Consider the following 19,420-nt stretch of genomic DNA (forward strand, 5'->3'; position numbering starts at 1 on the left):
ATAGAGTCAGAATAGGTTGGTTACACCATAATTAACATTAGTAACTCCTACTTTCTCAGAATCTCTTGCTACCTCAGGCTTAACCTTCCTGACCCCTTCATATCCTATCCTAAACGCTTCCATGCCAGATAACTTAGTTGAGGCTCAGTGGCTGCTAAGGAACAACTCCTACTAGAGCAGGCACTGCCCACAGGAGACACTGTATGAGATATTTGCAACAAGCTGATCCAGGACAGGAACTCTGGTAATGCCCATCTTCCACACTCCAAGTGTGTGTGAAAATAGTTTCTGCTTACAATTTTGTTCAAGATTTGATTTTCTTTTTGCCTTTGTTTTTCAATTACTTCCTACTTTTAATTTGTTTCCAGCTGAGATCATTATTTGGGGGGTCTCACAGCAGGGCTGGGTGGCATCAAAGGTGTTCAGGGTTGAAATTTCAAACATTTCAAAGCCTGGGGCAAAGACCATTGCAGAACTGCAATGGATGGGACAGCACAGCTGGGATTCCAAAGTCAGCAGGGCCTGGCTCCAAGAACGGGATACAAAGGGGCTTCAGGGTAAAACAACAACTAGAAACAGGAAAGTCAGAGAAAAGTTGATTTACTGCTTGTCCAACATAGGCACGATTTCAAGTTACAGCAAACAGCTGTCAACCACTCAACAGAAAATGATTAGTCAGGTTGTCCCTCACAATGTGACCCACCCAAATTTCACAGGAAACGATCAAGTTACAGCTGGCGGAGGGACTGGCTGTAGTTCCACTTGTTACACTCCTACCCTGCCACCATCTGCTCTTTTGGCTTTCCGGGTTTTTGTAAAGGACGCAGCATGCAAACGAGAGCCTGGTTCGGAAGGGAAGTTCAGTAGCCCTCCAGTATCCTTCTAGACATGCTGGACAGACATTTTGAAGCCTGACCCTGAGGTGGTAAACAAGAGATTCTAGCAACAGCTAAGTTGCTGCTAAGTGCAAGAAGAGGTAAGCAGGCTCATCTAGTACGAGGGCGATTCAGCAGCTCCATTGCTCCAAATGGACTCAGCAGCAGGCTTGGCAAGGCTGCACAGCATCAGACAGGCAGGAGATATGAAAGACTTGAGTTCCATATGCCTTGCCAGACCAGCCAGCCTGAGCTGACAACAGTAAAGTATCTGTAAAAATGATCCAAGATGGCTCCTCTAAACATTCCTGATGATGGAAACTTGTACCAGGTCAGGAGATGGGGAATAAAGAGATATTACCATTACAGGTAGCGTAGCCTTCTAATACATCCTCCCTGTCCACAGAGGATGCAGGATGAGAACTTTATGGGTTGCAGGTGTCACCTCCTAACCTACACAGGTAGTTGTCATATTCCTAAGCCCAGGCTGATGAGTAATGTACCAGCAAAAGTTAGATGTTTCCAGGTTTTACATAACCAAGGCAATCTTCTTCTTGATGCCCAGAGTTGCTCCAGTGATAACTATTTTCTGTCCCAGATAAGAGCTACTTCTCACAAACTCTGTGCAACAAGGGAAGGGGTTTGGTAACTTTAACTGGTATCAATTTTTATCCCTCAGTGCTGCCAGCTTTGACATAATTAACTCAACATCAACGTATGTTGCCTGATGTTCTTCTCCCAGAGGAAAATGAAAGCTGCATGTGGTACATGGATGCTTCATACTGCTGTGTGTCTGTGTCCAGCAATGGGACTACCTGCCTACTGCTACTGCAGCTGTTAAAGAGCAACGTGAGCACAGCAGCAATGCTAACAATGGTCCAGTGCCTTTCCACGAGGAAATTTTCTGTAGCAAATGCCGAATCCTTGAAAAGGAAAGCTACTCTCCCACAGCAGACCACTGTGGAAGCTGCCTCCAGAAACAGCCATGTTGTTTCTGAACTAACAATTCATGTGGTACAGGACAGGCAAGATGCAGGCTGGATGCCCATCCAGGCTAACGATACTAGGTGTAATGCCCTGAGTATAAGGCAGAAAACAAACAAGCAGACCAAAATATCACCACCGTGTGATCTTGCTAATTTGAAATGATCACATACCTGCTTCTGAATTGGCTCATATATGTTCTTTCAGGTAATTCAATATTAGTGATCACAGAACTGTGTACTAAATTAGTCATCAGTTAAACACATTCTTTAGTAGCCTCTTCAGACCAATAAGGGTATCTGCAAATGGCCACAAATCTTTGAAAGCAGAGGGCTCCCGTAACAGCTTGTTTCCAGCTCACCCTTCTCATTGCTTATCCAAATGAGTTGTGAAGAACCATCAGTCCAGCTGCTTTTCTTGGCTCTGAAAGATGATATTCTTAGCACAGCAATCCTTTATTTGAGCTGCCATTTCTACAGAAAGGCAATTGGGATATTCTATAAAGTCCATGTAGACCATTTGCAGCCTCCATCAGGTTACTCAGGATACGGTCCCACCAACACAACCTAGTTCATTCCAGACTGTTCTCAAACTGGTTTCCAGTGTTGGATGCATTTTGATTCACTAAATAGCAATTTTTCTGCTCAGAGTCATGAAAGAAATGGGAACAAAATGGAAAAGATTCCTATGTATAAAAACAGGCAATAGGAGGTGAATAAAATATTTAAAATCAGCAAAGACAGAAGGAGTAGCATTTATTAACTTTCAGAATTAGAGTACCTCAAGACAAGCACTTTTTCTATGTGCTGTAATATTTTGAGTTGTTCATCGGAATTGGAAGTAACAAGATGAAACAAAAAAGGCTGAATTTAGGATTTATGGTCAGAAAATATAGGTGTAATAAAATGTAAGTGGCTGTACATTAGGTGGACCACTGTCTACAGAAAAGATGCCAGCTTTCCCAGCTTTAGCCTATTGAGTATGTGTAGTGTTCAGGTCATGAACAACAGGTCAGTAGAGGGACCTGTGTATTATTCGTCAAAGTATTTTTAAATATTTTCCAAAATTTTAGTCATAAATTTAGTCAAGATTGTAAATTATTGTGTGATACATTTCAAATAAACACAGTGGAACTACCATTAGAAATTAAGAATGTTTTTCTTTGTTTGTTTTCATTTCTCTTAAGTGTTGTAAAACTTGTTTTCCCAGGCTCCAAACTGGAAACAAGAACAGGAACTGATGAATATCCACACATCAAAGTGCAACTTATTGCCTTATACTTGAAAGTAAAATTTATTTCCTACATTATTTTTCCTTGAACAAATAAAAGCAACCCATCTTTATCACATGAAGAGCACATTTCTTAGAATCAAATTTGTAAATATTCTTATTACATTGGTCAACATGACTTTCTCTAAAATAGTAGGAAATAAGAATACACTACAATAAGAAAGGAAATGATGAAAAAAATAATGTCAAAACATACTGCTTTTATTTTCTGGGGATTTGGGGTTTTTTCTGGGACAATATTGGGTGAAGAATGTCTGACTCGGATTGCATTTTTTGTAATCCACTCTTCACTACTTGTTTTAAAACTGCTACATTATTATAAAGTAGGTTGACAATTTGGACTTTAAGTACTTAATGATAATGCCTTGAGGAAGAAATAATATACAGAAAACCAATGCAAGTGGTGACCAGGTAAATGCTGGAATTTCTAGAGAAAAGACATTCTACCCTGTTAACAAATTGAGAATGAGTTTCCAAAACTCTGGCTCATACATGCCTCAGTGGTTTAGTTTTACATATGTCTTTGCTTTATCTTTGCCTCTTCTTCTATGAAGAATGTAAATCCTTGTAAACCTAATTTTATACAGTGAACTTTTCCCTGTGTTTTTTTCATTGAATGAACTCAAGTGTTCCTTGGAGTCTCTCTCAAATTGCTGTCCTGTCTGTGCCACTTATGTTTTAATGAGTGTCTATTATTTTTCTATTACTGCTTCTTTTATATTATTTTAAATTCTTTTATTATATTCTGAGTTGTGAGGGACCCACAAGGATCATCGAGTCCAACTCTTAAGTGAATGGCCCATTCAGGGATCAAACCCACAACCCTGGTGTTGTTAGCACCATGCTCTGACCAACTGAGCTAAGCTCAGGCTATGCATTCAAGCATCCTATAGAAAGTACTCAGCAACAATGAGATTAAGGACTATATAAAATATAGAGTGAAGTTTGCTGTCTGCTTTCATTGTCCATGACAAAGTTTGATTTACTGCTGAGAGCCACTGTTCCCCACAGTTTGTGCAACTTCACGCTCCCGGACACAATCCAAACAGTGATCAGCAGCTACCATACATGGGTATGTAGCTGGATTGGTCTGGACCCTACAGGGCGATGTACAGGGCTCTGAGTCTACTGACAAATTTCTGGACTGATCCCTGGCCCAGGCCACTCACCACTCAAAAAAAATCCTGAGGTGAGTTGGAAGTAAACATGGTGTTATGGTTTAACCCCAACTGGCAACGGGGTTACCCCGATACCATGCAACTGCTTGCTCACTGTCCCTCCCCCATGGGATGGGGAGGAGAGTTAGAAAAAAGTAAAAACTCAAGGGTTGAGAAAAGAACAGTTTAATAATTGAAACAAAATAAAATATAATACAAGTAACTGTGATACTGATAACAATAATATTATTATTAATAATAACAACAACAACTGTAATGTAAAGGAGAGAGAGAGAGGAATAAAACCCAAGAAAATACAAGTGGTTCCCGATACGGTTGCTCACCACTCACTGCTTGATGCCTAGCCCATTCTTGAGCCATTATTGGCCTCTTCCTGGGAAACTCCCCTCAGTTTATATACTGAGCACAACATTTCGAGGTATGGAATATCCCTTTGGCTAGTTCAGATCAGCTGCCCTGGCTGTGCTCCCTCCCAGCTTGTTGTGCACCTGCCTGCTGGCAGACCATGGGAACCTGAAAAGTCCTTGACTTAGGGTAAGCACTACTGAGCAACAACTAAACTGCAGCGTGTTATCAGCATTATTCTCATACTAAATCCAAAACATCACACTGCACCAGCTAATAAGAAGAAAATGAACTCTATCCCAGCAGAAACCAGGATACATGGGCCGGTTTGGTATGGTCCTCATGTTCTGGGTGCCAAGAGCACAGACATGGACTCCTACATCACCAGTTGGTCTCCATACTGGAGACCAATTAAGCAAGCCTTGCAGCCTTGCTTAATTCAGCAGTAGAGACATTGCCTGGGATTCAAATCTTCCCAAAGCAGAAAATCAATTGCTGAGCGTGAACACTGGCTGGCTAACGTGACTCACAGTCCTTCCTACAAGGACTTCCACTTCAGTAACAAGCTTGAAGTTCAGTTCTTACCCTGTTTTATACCACCCCCAACTTTCTTGATCTATACACAAAGACATTTAAAACACATGAAGAACAGCTGATCTACAGATGTAAGGGAGGTTGGAATCAGCTCTTTTTCCCTTTTGATGAATATATAATGAGAGAGAGAATTACTTTTCTGCTTATGCTTTCTAAAGTAGATTTTGTACATATTCCTCTAAGCAATGGCAACAAGGATACACAAAACCACAACTTATTTCACATTATACTAACAATTTGTCTTTGTTTTTATTTCTTATGAAGCACAGTGTATTTATTCCTCTCTAACCCTTTTTTATATTACTTCTTTCAGGGCAGAACTGATGAGTTTGTGCTATGCCTCCTCAATCTACTAATGCACAGCAGCCTATTAAGGGTAATTCAGCATCTCTTTTATTTTTCCAGATTAATCACATTATAGGCAAGTGTGTATTCTACTAGACTTCTAGACTCTATTATGCACTTATTTTATGCACTAAATTTTATTTTCACTAACGCTTTGATAGGAGAAGGTGAGTGTTAAACTTAGTGGAATACTTGATAATGAAATGAAGAAACAAGGAGGAAAGGAGAGAGAACAAGATAGATGTGGGATCTGTACCCTATTTCTCCAAGAAGAAAGATACAATATCAAAGTACTTACCTGATAGAGAAAATGGAAACATGAGGCACTAACAGTGAACTTCCAAACAGAGATAGCTCATTTTACATAAACTTTTGGAATCCAAATCTCCTACCAAAAAAAAAAAATCTCCAAACCCAAGATGATGTATATTTAGTTAGATCTTTCCTTTTCGCATAAACTTGTCATATGTAACAAGGTTGCTATGTGGTTGTTGGGGTTTTTTTGTTTTATTGTTTGTTGTTGTTGTTGTTATTATACACCTTTACATAGATTGGGGGAAGGGAGAAAACGTTTACCAACCTTTCATTAATACCAACTTTTTATTAATTATTGAGGAATTTCGTACTGTCTCACCTTATAATAGTTACACCGAGTATCTACATGAGTTTATTTTAATAACTGATGATGCAATTAAAAGAATACCAGAAACTATTGCCCACTGCATTTCAGAGATGCTGAGGGATATCTGGGACTGATTACGAAATGTGACAGATTATGGTCTCACTGTATATACAGACTGTTTCTTCCACAGGATCATCAAGCCTGTGTGCTGGAGTCACAGACCAAGACAGGACTGCAGCAAACACTAGAGAGAAAGGATTGTGCCAATTGCACATCACCATGAGTGGTAGGTCTTTATATCAGCACTAAAGATCTTTAAGTCCTATTGGCACGATTCAAGTTCTCCAAAACTCAGCAGAGTGTGAGCTGCACTGAGCTATTTTCAGCTATTTATATGCCCCCTTACAAATCCCCATCAGCTCCCCAGTCAACTTCAACATACAATTAGACTGTATCGGTGGACTTCAGGAAAGTGCACAGAGGTACCTTTGAATATCTAGCATTCCATACCACTTTGACTGTTCCTCAAGCAGCGTCCACTATTGTCAACACTTTATGTCGAAACCTTAAATGCTTTTCTTTTGATATTTTGCCTTTGAAATCTCCGTAACCTGAACTTGCCCATGTGGTCTGGCAGCATATATATGACACCTTGACTCCAGTTCTTGTAAAGCTTTTCAGCTGCATCCTCTGGCTGTTACGTCCACGCATTCATATTTCCTGTTTTGCTGACCTGTGAAATTTTTATTTCACTTTTCATCAGGCTAGTAAATCATTCTTAAAATAAAAGAAAATTTGAAAGATAAGCTTACTTGTTCTTTGCTTCTCCCAACCCAGCCTCCAAGGGACCTTAAAAGCTCCTTGCAGTGGAATTTTGGAGTTCAAGATGTTTTTCAGACTGCTGGTTGAACAAGACAGCCTTTTCTGTTTTGTCTCTCAGACTAACGCCGTTTTATTTAGCTGTAACTTTTAGCGGAGGGTCGCTTCCCTCACGAAGTTGGCTCTGGGGCACACAGGCGCTCGCTCCCCAGCGGCAGCGCGGCGGGGGCATACCCCGCATCCCTTGCCCCACCTCGTCCCCATCACAGCCCCCCCCTCCGCGCGGCGCTCCCTTCTCCAGCCGGAGGAGCAGCGCCTGCCTCCCCGCCCGGAGCCGCCGAGCCCGGGCCGGGGCCGCCCCCCGCTCTGCCCCTCTCCGCGCTCTCCCCTCGCAGCCCCGCATGCAAATGTGCCGCGGCAGCAGGAAGTCACCCGGCGGGCCGTGAGCCAACCGCGGGCCGGGCGAGGCTCCTGCCCGGCCGTTCCCCTCTCCCGGCCGGCGGGGCAGGAGCGCCGCGCCCCGCCCGCACGCCCAGAGCAGCGCGCCGGGACCCCCCGCTCCGCACCCCGGCGCTCACCGCGGAGTTCCCTCGCTACCGCTCAACTTGCGCACCAGGGAAAGTAAGTGCCTTCCCCCGGGAGCGGCGAGGGGCAGCGGTGCCGGCTCTCCCCGCCTCACCCGCGGGGTGCTGCGGGCAGGAGCGGGGGGTGCCCGCCCCGCTGCCTCCGTGCCCCCGCCCCGGCACGGTACGGGAGTACCAGGCGCTTTCCGGGAGGGTTACCCTCGCTCCTGCCCCCGCGAGGAGGTGCCGCTGCCGCCCGACCTTCCCGGTAGGACTGGATGGGGTCTTAAGGGAAATACTGCATTGGGGATAAAATAATCTTTCTCAGAAGCATGGTTTATCTCATACCCCTTTGCCTGTCTTCTGCTGTGGTCTGGAGGGCTCGGGAGCTTTCGGGCTGTTTCGTGCCGGGAAGCGTGTGAAATTAGCTGATCATAGTCTGCAGTCGGCGTTTCAAGCCAGAGCGATAGCCTTGGCTGAGGTGAGGTGGCTCTTGAGTATCCCTTGTTACACTGTTTTTTTCTATTAGAGTAATTCCTGATCTGTCTTCCAAGCTAAAGCTGCTTCCTCTTAACTGTACGTTCAAATGTGCTTCGAATTAAAGGACAGATGAGAAAATGGTATTGTGATGTTTGGTGCATGGTGTTTCCTCCAGACTACTATTGTAATGGTACTGTGTGCCTAAGGAATGATCTAGAGGAGTTTTCTTCTAGCAATTTGAGTTTAGGAGCTGATGTCATACCTTCAGTAAAGCAGTAAAGAGTTGCTGTTGAAATTGCATCTTTCTAGTGTTTGCAGTGAATGCCTTAGCAAGAACTCCTGTTGCCTTCCTCCCTTCTGTTGGCACTAAAGACCAAAGGGATTAACATTTAAAACTTGTTTAACCAGATCATATTCCTGTGGGTATACATAGGGAGCACAAAGCTGGTTTCATCTGAAACTCCTAATCAATATACCATCCCCTGCCTTTAGTTCCCACCTTTGAAAAAAGAGAAACAGTCTGATCAATCTTAATGTATTTTAGCACATTGCAATACAAATTGGAAATTACATTTTTTTAGCTTGATCCCATAAAACTACTGTAATACTTTTGTAATTTAGAAATATTAATGTTAGTTGCAAGTATTTGTAAAGTACAAGTGCCACGTCGATAAGTCTGAACTCATCATAATATCATTGTAGAGTTGCTAAAACAAAAAGCGGAAGATATGTGTTGAGAAATTACAAAACTATGTTGGGGAAATGTAGCTCAGTTTTACCAAAAGGATAGTCAAATTGTGTTTGTGTGAATTCTTTCCCACTCAGCACTGAGGGCAGAGTACGTGTTACTTATCTTTTATGTGTCAAGACTTTTTATCTTTTTAATAGGTACTATCAACAACACTCAAAGTATGGATGAGAAAAAATTAGTAGTTTTCTCTGAAAAAGTAGCAACAGGCTAAAAATCAGTTAGATACTGTTATTAGGATATTATGAAATCTTGGGCAATGATTGAAATTAATGAACTCTGAGATCAATAGATTTCTCATTCTGTAGATCTCTTCTGAGATTTATAGCATTTCTTTCTCTATTTCAGCTTTGTGAGCTACAGAGTAGTTAGAAAAGAATCCTTGATTTAATAATATAAAAATCTATTTTAATTATGTGTTGTTGAGATATATTATTTTTTTAACCATGATGGTACAGAATGATCATCTTTGTACAGCAGCTGGCAGATTTGAAGCTAGTCTTTTCTCTATTTTTGAGTAAATAAGGGTTTTTTCCTAAATAAATATACAGAGGACAAGGTAAAGTTTAGGCCTTTTCTTATAAGTCCCTTGACCAGTGGAGTTGTGCAATGACTCTTTCTGACAAGGCAATGAATTGTGAAACTTTCCAGTACAAAGTTAAACCCCGTTCCCTTTAAAATGTTTAGTATTCTGGGATTTAATGTTACCCTTTTAAGAGAGTTTCTATAAATGTGAAATTATTCCTTGCATGTATTTATGAATATATAAGTATTTATGAATGTACAAGTAACTATTTCATAATACTTCCCCCTTACAATTTATCTGTGTACTTGAAGTAACCTATCTTCTTATGACCTTATTGACTCCTGTAAGCTTAATGGCATCATAGAACAGCAAGTCTTGCAGGAAGCAATTCCTAAAACAGGCAGTGAAAAAAAGTCCAAAGTCCTCCTGGACTTGGACTTCGGTTAAGATCAGCTTAGTACCTGATCTTCAGTGCGGTATCTCAAAAGACCAGAGACGCTACATCTGACCCTTCTTGTGGTACACATCAGGGAGCAACATTTGACCTCCACGTAGTTATTTGGGAAAGTTTAAGAATTGCTTTCTTTAATCTCAGATGTGATTCTATTTCTGTCACATAAAGGAGATGTTTGTGTGCCTATACGTTACTTGGAATCTTAATGGGAATCTTTGAGGTTTTGGGATGAACACATGTTGACCATGAACCAATTTTTATTATTGTCAAAGGGCTAGGTGATCTGGGGAGGGTATGAGGTCTCTCCTCCTTTCCATATGTGCATATTCTGAGGGACTGAGCGACTTTATTTCTTCACTGTTGGGGTTTAGGGAGCCCTTTGCAAAACTAAATGAATGCAGAAGACAAGTAGATAGGGCATGAATGAATAAATAAATAAAGGCATGGGGTGGGCATTAGGTGTAGACTAGGATTTCTAGCACTCTACTGTAGTAGCATGGCTGTACACAGAGGTGTACCTCTGCAGCAATAGTGATCCCTGAAGGACGTGAGCTGTCATGTGCTAATGCAAGGGATAGGAGGAGAATCCATGGGCCAGGGATCCTGAGGATTGTATGAGCTTTGTATGTGGGGGGTGATACTTCCTTTTGAAGCTATGGAGCCGAGTGTGTAAATAATTACACCAAACCATGTGATTCTGTTAAGTAGTATTTATCATAATTTTACCACTTTAGGATTTCCATCAGAAGAACAGCTTTATTCTGTAGAAGCAGCAGTTGCCCAGCTGAGAATTGGGATTTTTCTCCTGCAGATCATATTCCTATTTCCTTTTTTTCCCATTTATTTCTCTCCCATCTTTCATGAGGGTGCAGGAGTGCTACAGATGGTATAGAGAGAAAGGCTTAGAGACTTGCTAAGCCATACCACAGGAAACTATGTAGATAAAAAATGTAAAATTACATTAGTATGAAAACAGTCTTTAGTGACGCATATATAGGAGGAGACTGCTGCCCTATAAACAGTAATGGTACGTTCTCAAAGAAATTAGCATCTACTGATAAAAGACAAATGCAATGTAACTGTCCTTAGTGTGACTGTTCCTAGTTTAAACTTCATTGTCCTTCAGGGAAGGATGGAAAGGTCTGTGCTTTCATATTTATTTTTGCCTGATTCAAATACATTTCCTGTTGACATTGTCATTAAATGCTGTAATTTCCGAGACTGAATCACTCACATTTGTGTTCAGCATCTTTCCTGAAAAATGTGGGTTCATGGAACAAAATGCTAAGACAGGATTATTCTTGTCCTGGACGCATTTCCTCCAAATATTTATGAGATACTTGTATTTGTTGTATGCCCTAAAGAAATACTCACAGAGGTAAATAGATCAGTTATTTTTGTCAGCCAAACATCAGAAGAGAGAGGGTATTTTGGTAGTAACACTTTGCTGGGAGAGAAGGACAAGACCAGGGAAGGGTGGAGGGGGTAATGGTTAGATCTCATTTCTCTGAAGGGAAAAAAGTGTAGATTAGTACCATTCAGGCCAGCAATTGCTCTCCATTAGGTCAGTGTCACCTATCTTTTTCAAACTGCTGGCATCTTAAGTATCTACAACTGGTTCCTCTGTTTGCGCAGTGTCGTTTCTTACTTCTTCAGTTCAAAGGACCCAAATGATAAACAGTCTGAACAAAGTGTCCTTCTTCCTCTATGGTCTCTGCTGCATGAGGCACGAGGCTACTTCTTCCTGTGACTGATATGTTGTAGAAATTGCTACTTTAATTTGCAAAGGCCAGCTGTGCTAGGAAATAGTACAGTCTTAGACTGGAAAATGTGATAGCTCACCACAGGGGCTGAAGTATGGGATGCAGCTACTCTTCTGGAATGGTAATTTTTGCTGTTTTCTCTGGTTTAGCAGGCTGCTCTAAGTGTGGAAATGATAAAAGTTTGGAGGGAATGGATTCCCTCTGAGATGTGTTTTTAACTATTCCTTTGTTGGTTTAACAGAAAGCTGTTTCAGGAAGTTCATCAACAAAAACAATCTGTTAAGTCAGCTTTTTGATGTGGCATCTACAATATATTGCTTTGCCTTTCATGTTTCCTTCATTAGTTTGTATATAGGTTCATACAAACCTGTTCAATAATTTTTTTTTTTATTAATTACTCAGGTTTTATCTCAGGTGTTAGTGCAGAAGTATATTTGTCTGCTAAGCAGGTTTGTTCTTTCCACATATGACTGTACTAGGGGCTTAGAACAAAATTAATATCAAAAGCTAAAGAATATATCTGAGTGAATTCCTGTGTAATGATAGCACATTTATAAATCAGTAGGTCTGACCTATGACTAGATTTTACTTTATTCAGACAAAGAAAATATTTCCTGGTGGTATCAACTGAGTAGGGAAAGGTCTGGATAGTACCACATCTATTGAATGTATCGAAATTGCTTGCTTGAGTATCCACTGCCAGTATTGTGAAGCTTACATTCATTAGGTGTAGTGGAGACAAAATGGTTTTCTGCAGGGCAGCCTCAGCCTTACCAGCCGTTTTGATGAGATTTTTAAAACCCTTCAGTAAGTGCTAAATGCCCTGGGGTATGTGTGATTCAGGTCTGGGTGGACAAGAGCTGGAGAACCAGCCTTAAGTGGTTGCCAGAGCTGGTGTCAGTGTCACTGAGGAAGTGAAAGTTTTTGGTAAACACACAGGAAGGGGATGGGCAGGAGAAAGAGGAAATCCTATATTGGATGTTTTATGTGCAACTTGTTCAAAATACATTGCGAGAGTCATTTGAATGTGCTGTTGTGGCGTAGCAGAATGTGCAAATGGGATTGAAAGTACATTTTTGTAACTTCAGACCTACCATTGCAAAAGATCTGCTAAACTGTGCAAAGGCTAGAGAGAAGCATAACAGACCACGAGGGATGTAGGAAAACTTGCCTTTTAAGCAATTCTTCTGCTGTATTGCTGGTGTGGCACTTTGTCTTCCTTTTTCTGTCCAGCTGTATTTGGATTGGCTTCAAGAGAGATTGCAGCCACTGTCCTGACACCAGTGGAGGAGCACCAAGCCATACTGAAGTGAACACTAAGCCCATTTCTCTTGGGATGTAGATGGCCTGATAGATAGTTTCTGCTAGGCACGCAGTAGATAGCAGTATTTCCACTAAGCCTGACCAGTAGAACTTGTCTCTTCTGAAAATCCCCTGCTAAATTTCCTTGGAAGCAGTTCCCATCCCTCTGCCACAATGCTTGCCAGTGTTTCTGAAAAGGTCCTAGACCCATACTACTTCAAATGCCTTCATCAGTAATAATGTGCTGTTTGTTTGGGGCTTTTTCTCCCCAGTTTCCCAGAAAAACCCATGTTTCAGTCTTTACCCCGCTGTAGCAGTACTCCCTGCTGCTGTTACCTTTATTGCTTCTCCCATCATTCTTTTATTTTACCAACATAATTTTGCTGTTTCTTTCTCTCCAGCTTTGTCTTCAAGACTGTCAGTGGTATAAACTGTTTGTTTCATCTCTTGGTTTAGATGTCTGTAGGAAATTTTCATTTCCCTTTCCAGTAGAGTAAGCCTCAAATCCTTTCATAATCCAATTATCATTTGTAATCTATTCGTGCTACCTTATTAGGGAATATGTGCCCAGAAATATATAACCTCAGCTTCATGAAGAAGTCTGGTGGAGTACCAACCTGGCAGTACTGACATGGTCTTCAAAGTGTTTTAAGAAGACTGCGCCTCCGTAAAGGGCAGCTTTGTACTTCTGTAGATGGTCAACAAGACTCTTCTATCTAGAGTACAGTTTATGTGTAGGTGCAATCTGTCCTTAGAGACTACTGCTGTTTGCCACATCTGATTTAAAACGGTGACCTCAACCTGACTTGAAATGGGTTAGTTTCTACTATGAAAATGGTCAGTGAGGGTTGTCTGTTGCCCCTTTGTCTGCCCTTCTGTGATGTCGTTTGACCTTCTCTGGTCAAGTTTCATTTCTGTCGCATGCGGGTTTTTCTATGCTGTGTAGTGGCACATGGAAAAGGTTTTTGAGCCAGCGTTGACTCTCCGTGTAAACACGGATCAGTGAAGCAGAGTATGGATTTACCAGCATGTGTGCTGGCCTGAAGAAGAAACTAAGGCTTGGTGTTGTGGGGGTGTGGTGCTAAGACAACAGCTCTTGCTCCAGGGTCTTGCTGTGCTCCTTGGTGTTGGTGTGCTGTACACTGAACCCACAGAAAGTGAAACTTAAGAAACTTAGTTTTGAGAAGGCAGTGCAAGTTGCACTAGCAGAAAAGAGGTTTGGCTGGTGGAGTGAACAAGTGGGAGGAATACGCTTTAGGTGAGATACTTCTGCTCTTGATGGAGCATTTAAGCAGCGTTGAGGGCATTGGATACGAGTGTAAAAAAAATGGAAAGCTCAGCATTTGAGTGGTTGATTAAAATCAGAGATCAGAACAGTATTCTCTTCTGTAATGCATTTGACTAGGTTAGATGGGTGAAAGGTCCTTTTCCTTACTCCTGCAATAAGCAAAAATGTCAAGATGGTATGGTACGACACAGGAAAGAGATTTCTCCCTTGAGCACAGAATACAGTTTCAGTGATGTGACTGTATTGTTTATTACGGATTCTATATCTTGTCATACTGACTGAGAATATATGCTTTCCTAGGGTATACGCTCTCTCTATTAGTTATCATCCTTTGCATTTGATTGTTTTTCCTCATTTTCTCTCTCTGCTTCTGCAGTCTTCCTGCTTCATTTATTTCTCAGCATTAAGCCCAATTCTGACTTCTTAGGGATTTTGGCCTCCTCTCCTGCACCTTTTATTATATGCTTTGTGTTGTCCTGAAAACTTCCTGTGCATGTCCAAACAATGAAGGAGTCTTATTGGTTTTTTCAAGTATTTTCTTTGCACAATGCTTAATACTGTGGAATTTAAGTGTAAGTTGTGGACTCATTGCTGTCCTCCTGAAACAAAATTGGATAACCATTGTGAACACTGATTTGTTCTTAGTTCTTACTTTGAAAGTTAGCTGTGTGGACTCTGAGTGCTGAAGTCACAAATAAACATATGGGCTTGTGCACAATGTAAGATAGTTTTTTAAAGTACAGTATAACCACATGTCCTGCCTATGAGCTATATACCTGATACATGAAGTTACAGAGGTTAAAAACTTTAATGAGCAGCCAGTATGGTTGTAATAATAGTGTTGTGAAATTCTTCCAGTCTGTAGTATGAATGTGAAAATTATATTCATGGACCTCCGGTTTACCGTGAGTCTAAATCTGCCAAAATTATCACGTGTGCTGGCCTACTCTTTAGGGTCCGTGTCCTGCCCTTTGTGGAGACAGTCCTGATGTGAGTCTCTCGAAGTCTGTAGGGGTCATGCAAGCTATGTGCTGCCACTTACAGGATCAGAGCCTGGTTCAGTGGAACTGGCTGTGGTTGTAACTGCTAGATCTTCATCTGCTATCAACTGCAAGGCTCTTGGCCATTCAGCAGGACTAGAAGCAACAGAAAATACTAAATCCTGTGCAATCCAGTAATGATATGTCATGAATACAGAAAGGTTTGTTGTTTTTCGAGGGTGAAAACAAGAAATGTCCAGGCAAAGTCAAAATAGCAGCAGAGGTCAAGGTATTAGTCCGTTTTTGAAAATGCAATAAATTAATGTGTTGAGAAGATGCAACATGCTTCTTCAAGTCAGTTCTCTATTGAGATCCTCTATTTAGTATAGAATAACTTCTCCCAAATGTAAAAGAACTTCAATCAAATAGTATACTTGCACAGCTATTGTCCTGGTAATTTGGTGAACTATGTTCATTCTTGCCCTTGAGGGAGATCATCTGCAAAAACATACATGTGTTTAAAATCAAGGGTCTCCAGGTCTTCCTTATAAAGTTTGAAGCTGGAACAGTCAACTGAACTATCAGACCAGCTATTCACAACCCTTCCTCAAAGAGAGTTCCCAGATTCTCGCTCTCACTCCTCTGTGAGAACGGAAAGAATGTAAAATATTTTAAATTTTGGTTAACTTTAGAGAAACTTCTTATTCATGCTCAAATGTGCAACAAATGTGAAAAATATGCTTAGAAACTTGGATGTGAATTCTTATTCATGTTCATTCAGTGACATATTTCCTTCAATGACGTATTTCTTTTTACACTCTTACTGTCACCCCAGCTTGAACATGTAGTTTACAAGACTTTAGTTAGAGTATGATTGTGACTTTCAGACCTGAACTGATGAAATTTTGCTGTCCCTTTGGATATGTTTGGTAGACTTAAGTGAAGTGTACCTGTATCTGTTTAAAAAAAAAACCCAATGTCAAGGACTTCAAGTAAAAAACATTCAAAAATTGCTTATCATATTGTTCGTTTAGTTCTATTTATCATGTTTGCAGCAAACTGTTGGTTCAGATGATATCCTTTGGTGCCTCTGCATGTTTACCAAATTGCAACAGTTGCTTGAAACAGTTTACTAAGCTGGGCCAGAAATCAACTGGTACGTTCCTGGTTTAGATTGGTGCCCTTGAAGGAATATAATTAACACAGAATTTAAAATTAAGTAAAATAAACAAGTTAGGAATAGACTTTTGTGAAGAGCCAGAACCTGGAGGATATTCTTGCACCCTTGAAGTTAAGGGAGGTTCTGCTACTTAAGATCAGTGAGAACAAGACAATGTGGTTCCTCCCAAGGATACTTACACAGTTAGTGCTGAATGTTGTTCTAGTATCCCTGTAAAGATTAAACGGCACAGAATTTCATTTCTACTAGTGTAATTTACTGGCACCAGATTTGACACTGTCTGATTTTTTTTTTCAAGAACTGTGGCAACTTCCTCTTGTGACTTAAGAAAACTTGTCCTAGGTTTGCAAACTTCCAGGAGGAAGTGAGCTCTGAGTGTTAGCTCATGTCAGCATGAAGGATTTAACCCCAAATTTTCATCTGAGCATGGAATTCATTCTTGAGTCCGTGTTATATACCCCAGTATAATGTCCTGTGTTTCAGGAGGGTTCTTCTGTGTATATCTAGTGCTGTACAGCTAATGAAATACAATACAGTCTGCTGGAGAAAAGTGTATATTGGAGTTCGAAATAGTGAAAAAAAAAATTCTTTTTTTCTTTTGTGAATGTTAGTGCTTTAGACGTGCTCAAGACATTAGATGATGCTATTATAACCAATGCTATGTTTTAGTTGCAAGTTTGGTCAAGAGTAGATATCAACATTCAAAAATGGAGGTGACAGCAGCTGAAGAAGCTCTCTGACCGATGGAGCGGGATGATAAATGCAGCACGGTGCAAAGTAATATGAGTTACAAAAGGACTAGGCTATTAGGAGCCATAGTTAGGATCCACTAACACAGAAGTCATTCTGCACTGATTTAGTCATAACTGACGTAATCCGTATTGAAAGCAAATTGTAGAATGCATAAAACCATGTAGGTTTATAATAATTGATTTATTCCCTGGTTACCTAGTTAGTGGAATTTGACAAAACAAAACCTAAAATACAATAATGTTCTGGTCCCCATTTCTCTCTTTTATTAAACACACTGAAAACAGAAGATGAACCCAAAGGAGAAGTGTTATACTTTCTATGAGGCCACCCTCAAAACCTTCATCAGGGCTTGCTGGCTGTGTATTTGCTGCCATCCGTCATGTTTTCTTTCATTGGCTAGTTGAGGGATTTGGACAGGCTGGATCGATGGGTTGAGGCCAATTGTATGAGATTCAACAAGGCCAAATGCCGGGTGCTGCCCTTGGGTCACAACAACCCCATGCAGCACTACAGGCTGGGGGCAATGTGGCTGGAGCACTGTCTGGCAGAAAAGGACCTGGGGGTGCTGGGTGGCAGCTGCTGACCGTGAGCCAGCAGTGTGCTCACGTGACTAAGAAGGTCAATGGCATCCTGACTTGTATCTGAAACAGTGTGGCCAGCAGGACCAGAGAAGTGATCATCCCCCTGTGCATGACACCAGTGAGGCTGCACCTCAAGTCCTGTGTTCAGTTCTGGGCCCCTCACTACAGGAAAGACATTGAGGTGCTGGAGTGTGTCCAGAGAAGAGCAACGAAGCTGGTGAAGGGATTGGAGCATAAATCTGATGAAGAGTGGCATAAGGAGCTGAGGTTGTTTAATCTGGAGAATGGAGGCTCAGGGGAGGCCTTATCACTCTCTATAACTACTGAAAAGAAGGTTGTATGAAGTAGGGATGGGTCTCTTCTTCCAAACAACAAGAGGAAATTGGCTCAACTTGTGCCAGGGGAGACTTAGATTGGATATTAGGAAAAATTTCCTAACTGAAAAAGTGATCAGGTGTTAGAACAGGCTGCCTAGGGCAGTGTTAGACTCTCCATCTCTGGAGGCATTCAAAATACCTCTAAATGTGGCACTTGGGGACATGGTTTGGACTCAATGATGTCAGAGGTCTTTTCCAACCTTAACAGTTCTATGATTCTATGTTGTGATAATTTCAAGGTCTTCATGATCTTTGCATTCTATTTACACTATAGCAATGGGTTTGAATTACAGGCACACCTCAAAGCAAGAGAACACACCTGCAAAATACTCTTTATTGCCAGCAGCATCTTTAACTAGTTGAAGGCTGCATTCATAAATAACCATCCTCTCCCTTTAGTCATAGTAGCTATTAATATTCACTCAATAAGTGGCCTGTCAATACATTTGTCCAGGCATGTGGATGTTGAGCATTATGCTCCCTTGCTTGAATGAGACAAAGGTTTCAAGTATCAGCTGCTACCTGCAAATATACCTTCCTTTGCACCTTCTGGAGAGGGCAGACAGAGTAACAGATTTCAGCTGAAGAGCTAGTTGGAGAACAGCCTGGTGATGATTCCCCAAACTTACTATACCTTACCAAGTTGCTCGCTTCATCCCTTGTTGTCTTCTGAGTCCCAGTGTAAACAAGGAGAAGCTCTTGTTTCTCTTTCATATGTCACGTGGTAAATGCAGACATGGGGTACTGCACAGTAGCTCATGCAGGGCCACTTGTTCCTTAGGGTAGTTTGTTTGTGTGGCTGTGCCTTTGGTTTCAAGTACATTGATCAGTGTACTGAAATCAACACCTGAGTAAACCCACCATGGGTAATGAACCAGGCCTTTTGGACTGATGTAGAAGCCCTTGTTGCACTCCTCTCAACTACACCTTGTTTTGGGAGGCAAAGTGTTTGTGTGTGAAGAAGGGGAGGGCAGAGAACTAGGTAAGTACTGCTGGGAGCGAAGAAGGATAGTTCCGAGATCTGCTTTCTCCAAAGAAACAGTGTGAAGCTTGTCCTATCCTTCTGTCACATCATTTGTTATGAGAATGAAGACCTTTGGGCTACTCCTGGACCTCACTCCAACCCCCTGCTGATTTAAGGGTAGTTTCTCGTTTTCCTATGCCACAGTTACTGCTCTAGTTGTTAAAAAGGAAGGAGAGAAGGATCCTCATCCTTGTGGTAGACATGGACATACGTAAAGCTCAGGGCAAATACTAGACTACTGAAACTTTAGCACACTGCCATTATTGGCCAAAATGATAATTTTAAATCTGAAAAAAAATTTATGTGAGTCATAGATACACTCGGCTTGGAATGTAGACATAGTCCTTGG

At 41.3% G+C, this 19,420-nt stretch overlaps 1 protein-coding gene across 5 annotated transcripts in view; it reads left to right on the forward strand.

Annotated features, from left to right (window-relative positions):
- Positions 1 to 7,608: 7,608 nt before the first annotated feature.
- The window catches only part of LYN (LYN proto-oncogene, Src family tyrosine kinase), a 51,888-nt gene continuing 40,076 nt past the window's right edge, over positions 7,609 to 19,420 (forward strand). For 2 of the 5 annotated variants that reach the window (XM_027638848.1, XM_027638851.1), the window contains exon 1: positions 7,609 to 7,673. The gene's annotated coding sequence lies outside the window, so the exon portion shown is untranslated. Of the gene's footprint in view, positions 7,674 to 7,805; positions 7,884 to 7,921; positions 8,097 to 19,420 lie in introns of those variants that run through there. The other 3 variants (XM_027638849.1, XM_027638852.1, XM_027638850.1) reach the window with 2 other exon arrangements.

The sequence above is a fragment of the Corapipo altera genome, unplaced genomic scaffold, assembly GCF_003945725.1.
Source record: "Corapipo altera isolate COAL_440 unplaced genomic scaffold, ASM394572v1 49, whole genome shotgun sequence".
Lineage (NCBI taxonomy): Eukaryota > Metazoa > Chordata > Aves > Passeriformes > Pipridae > Corapipo > Corapipo altera.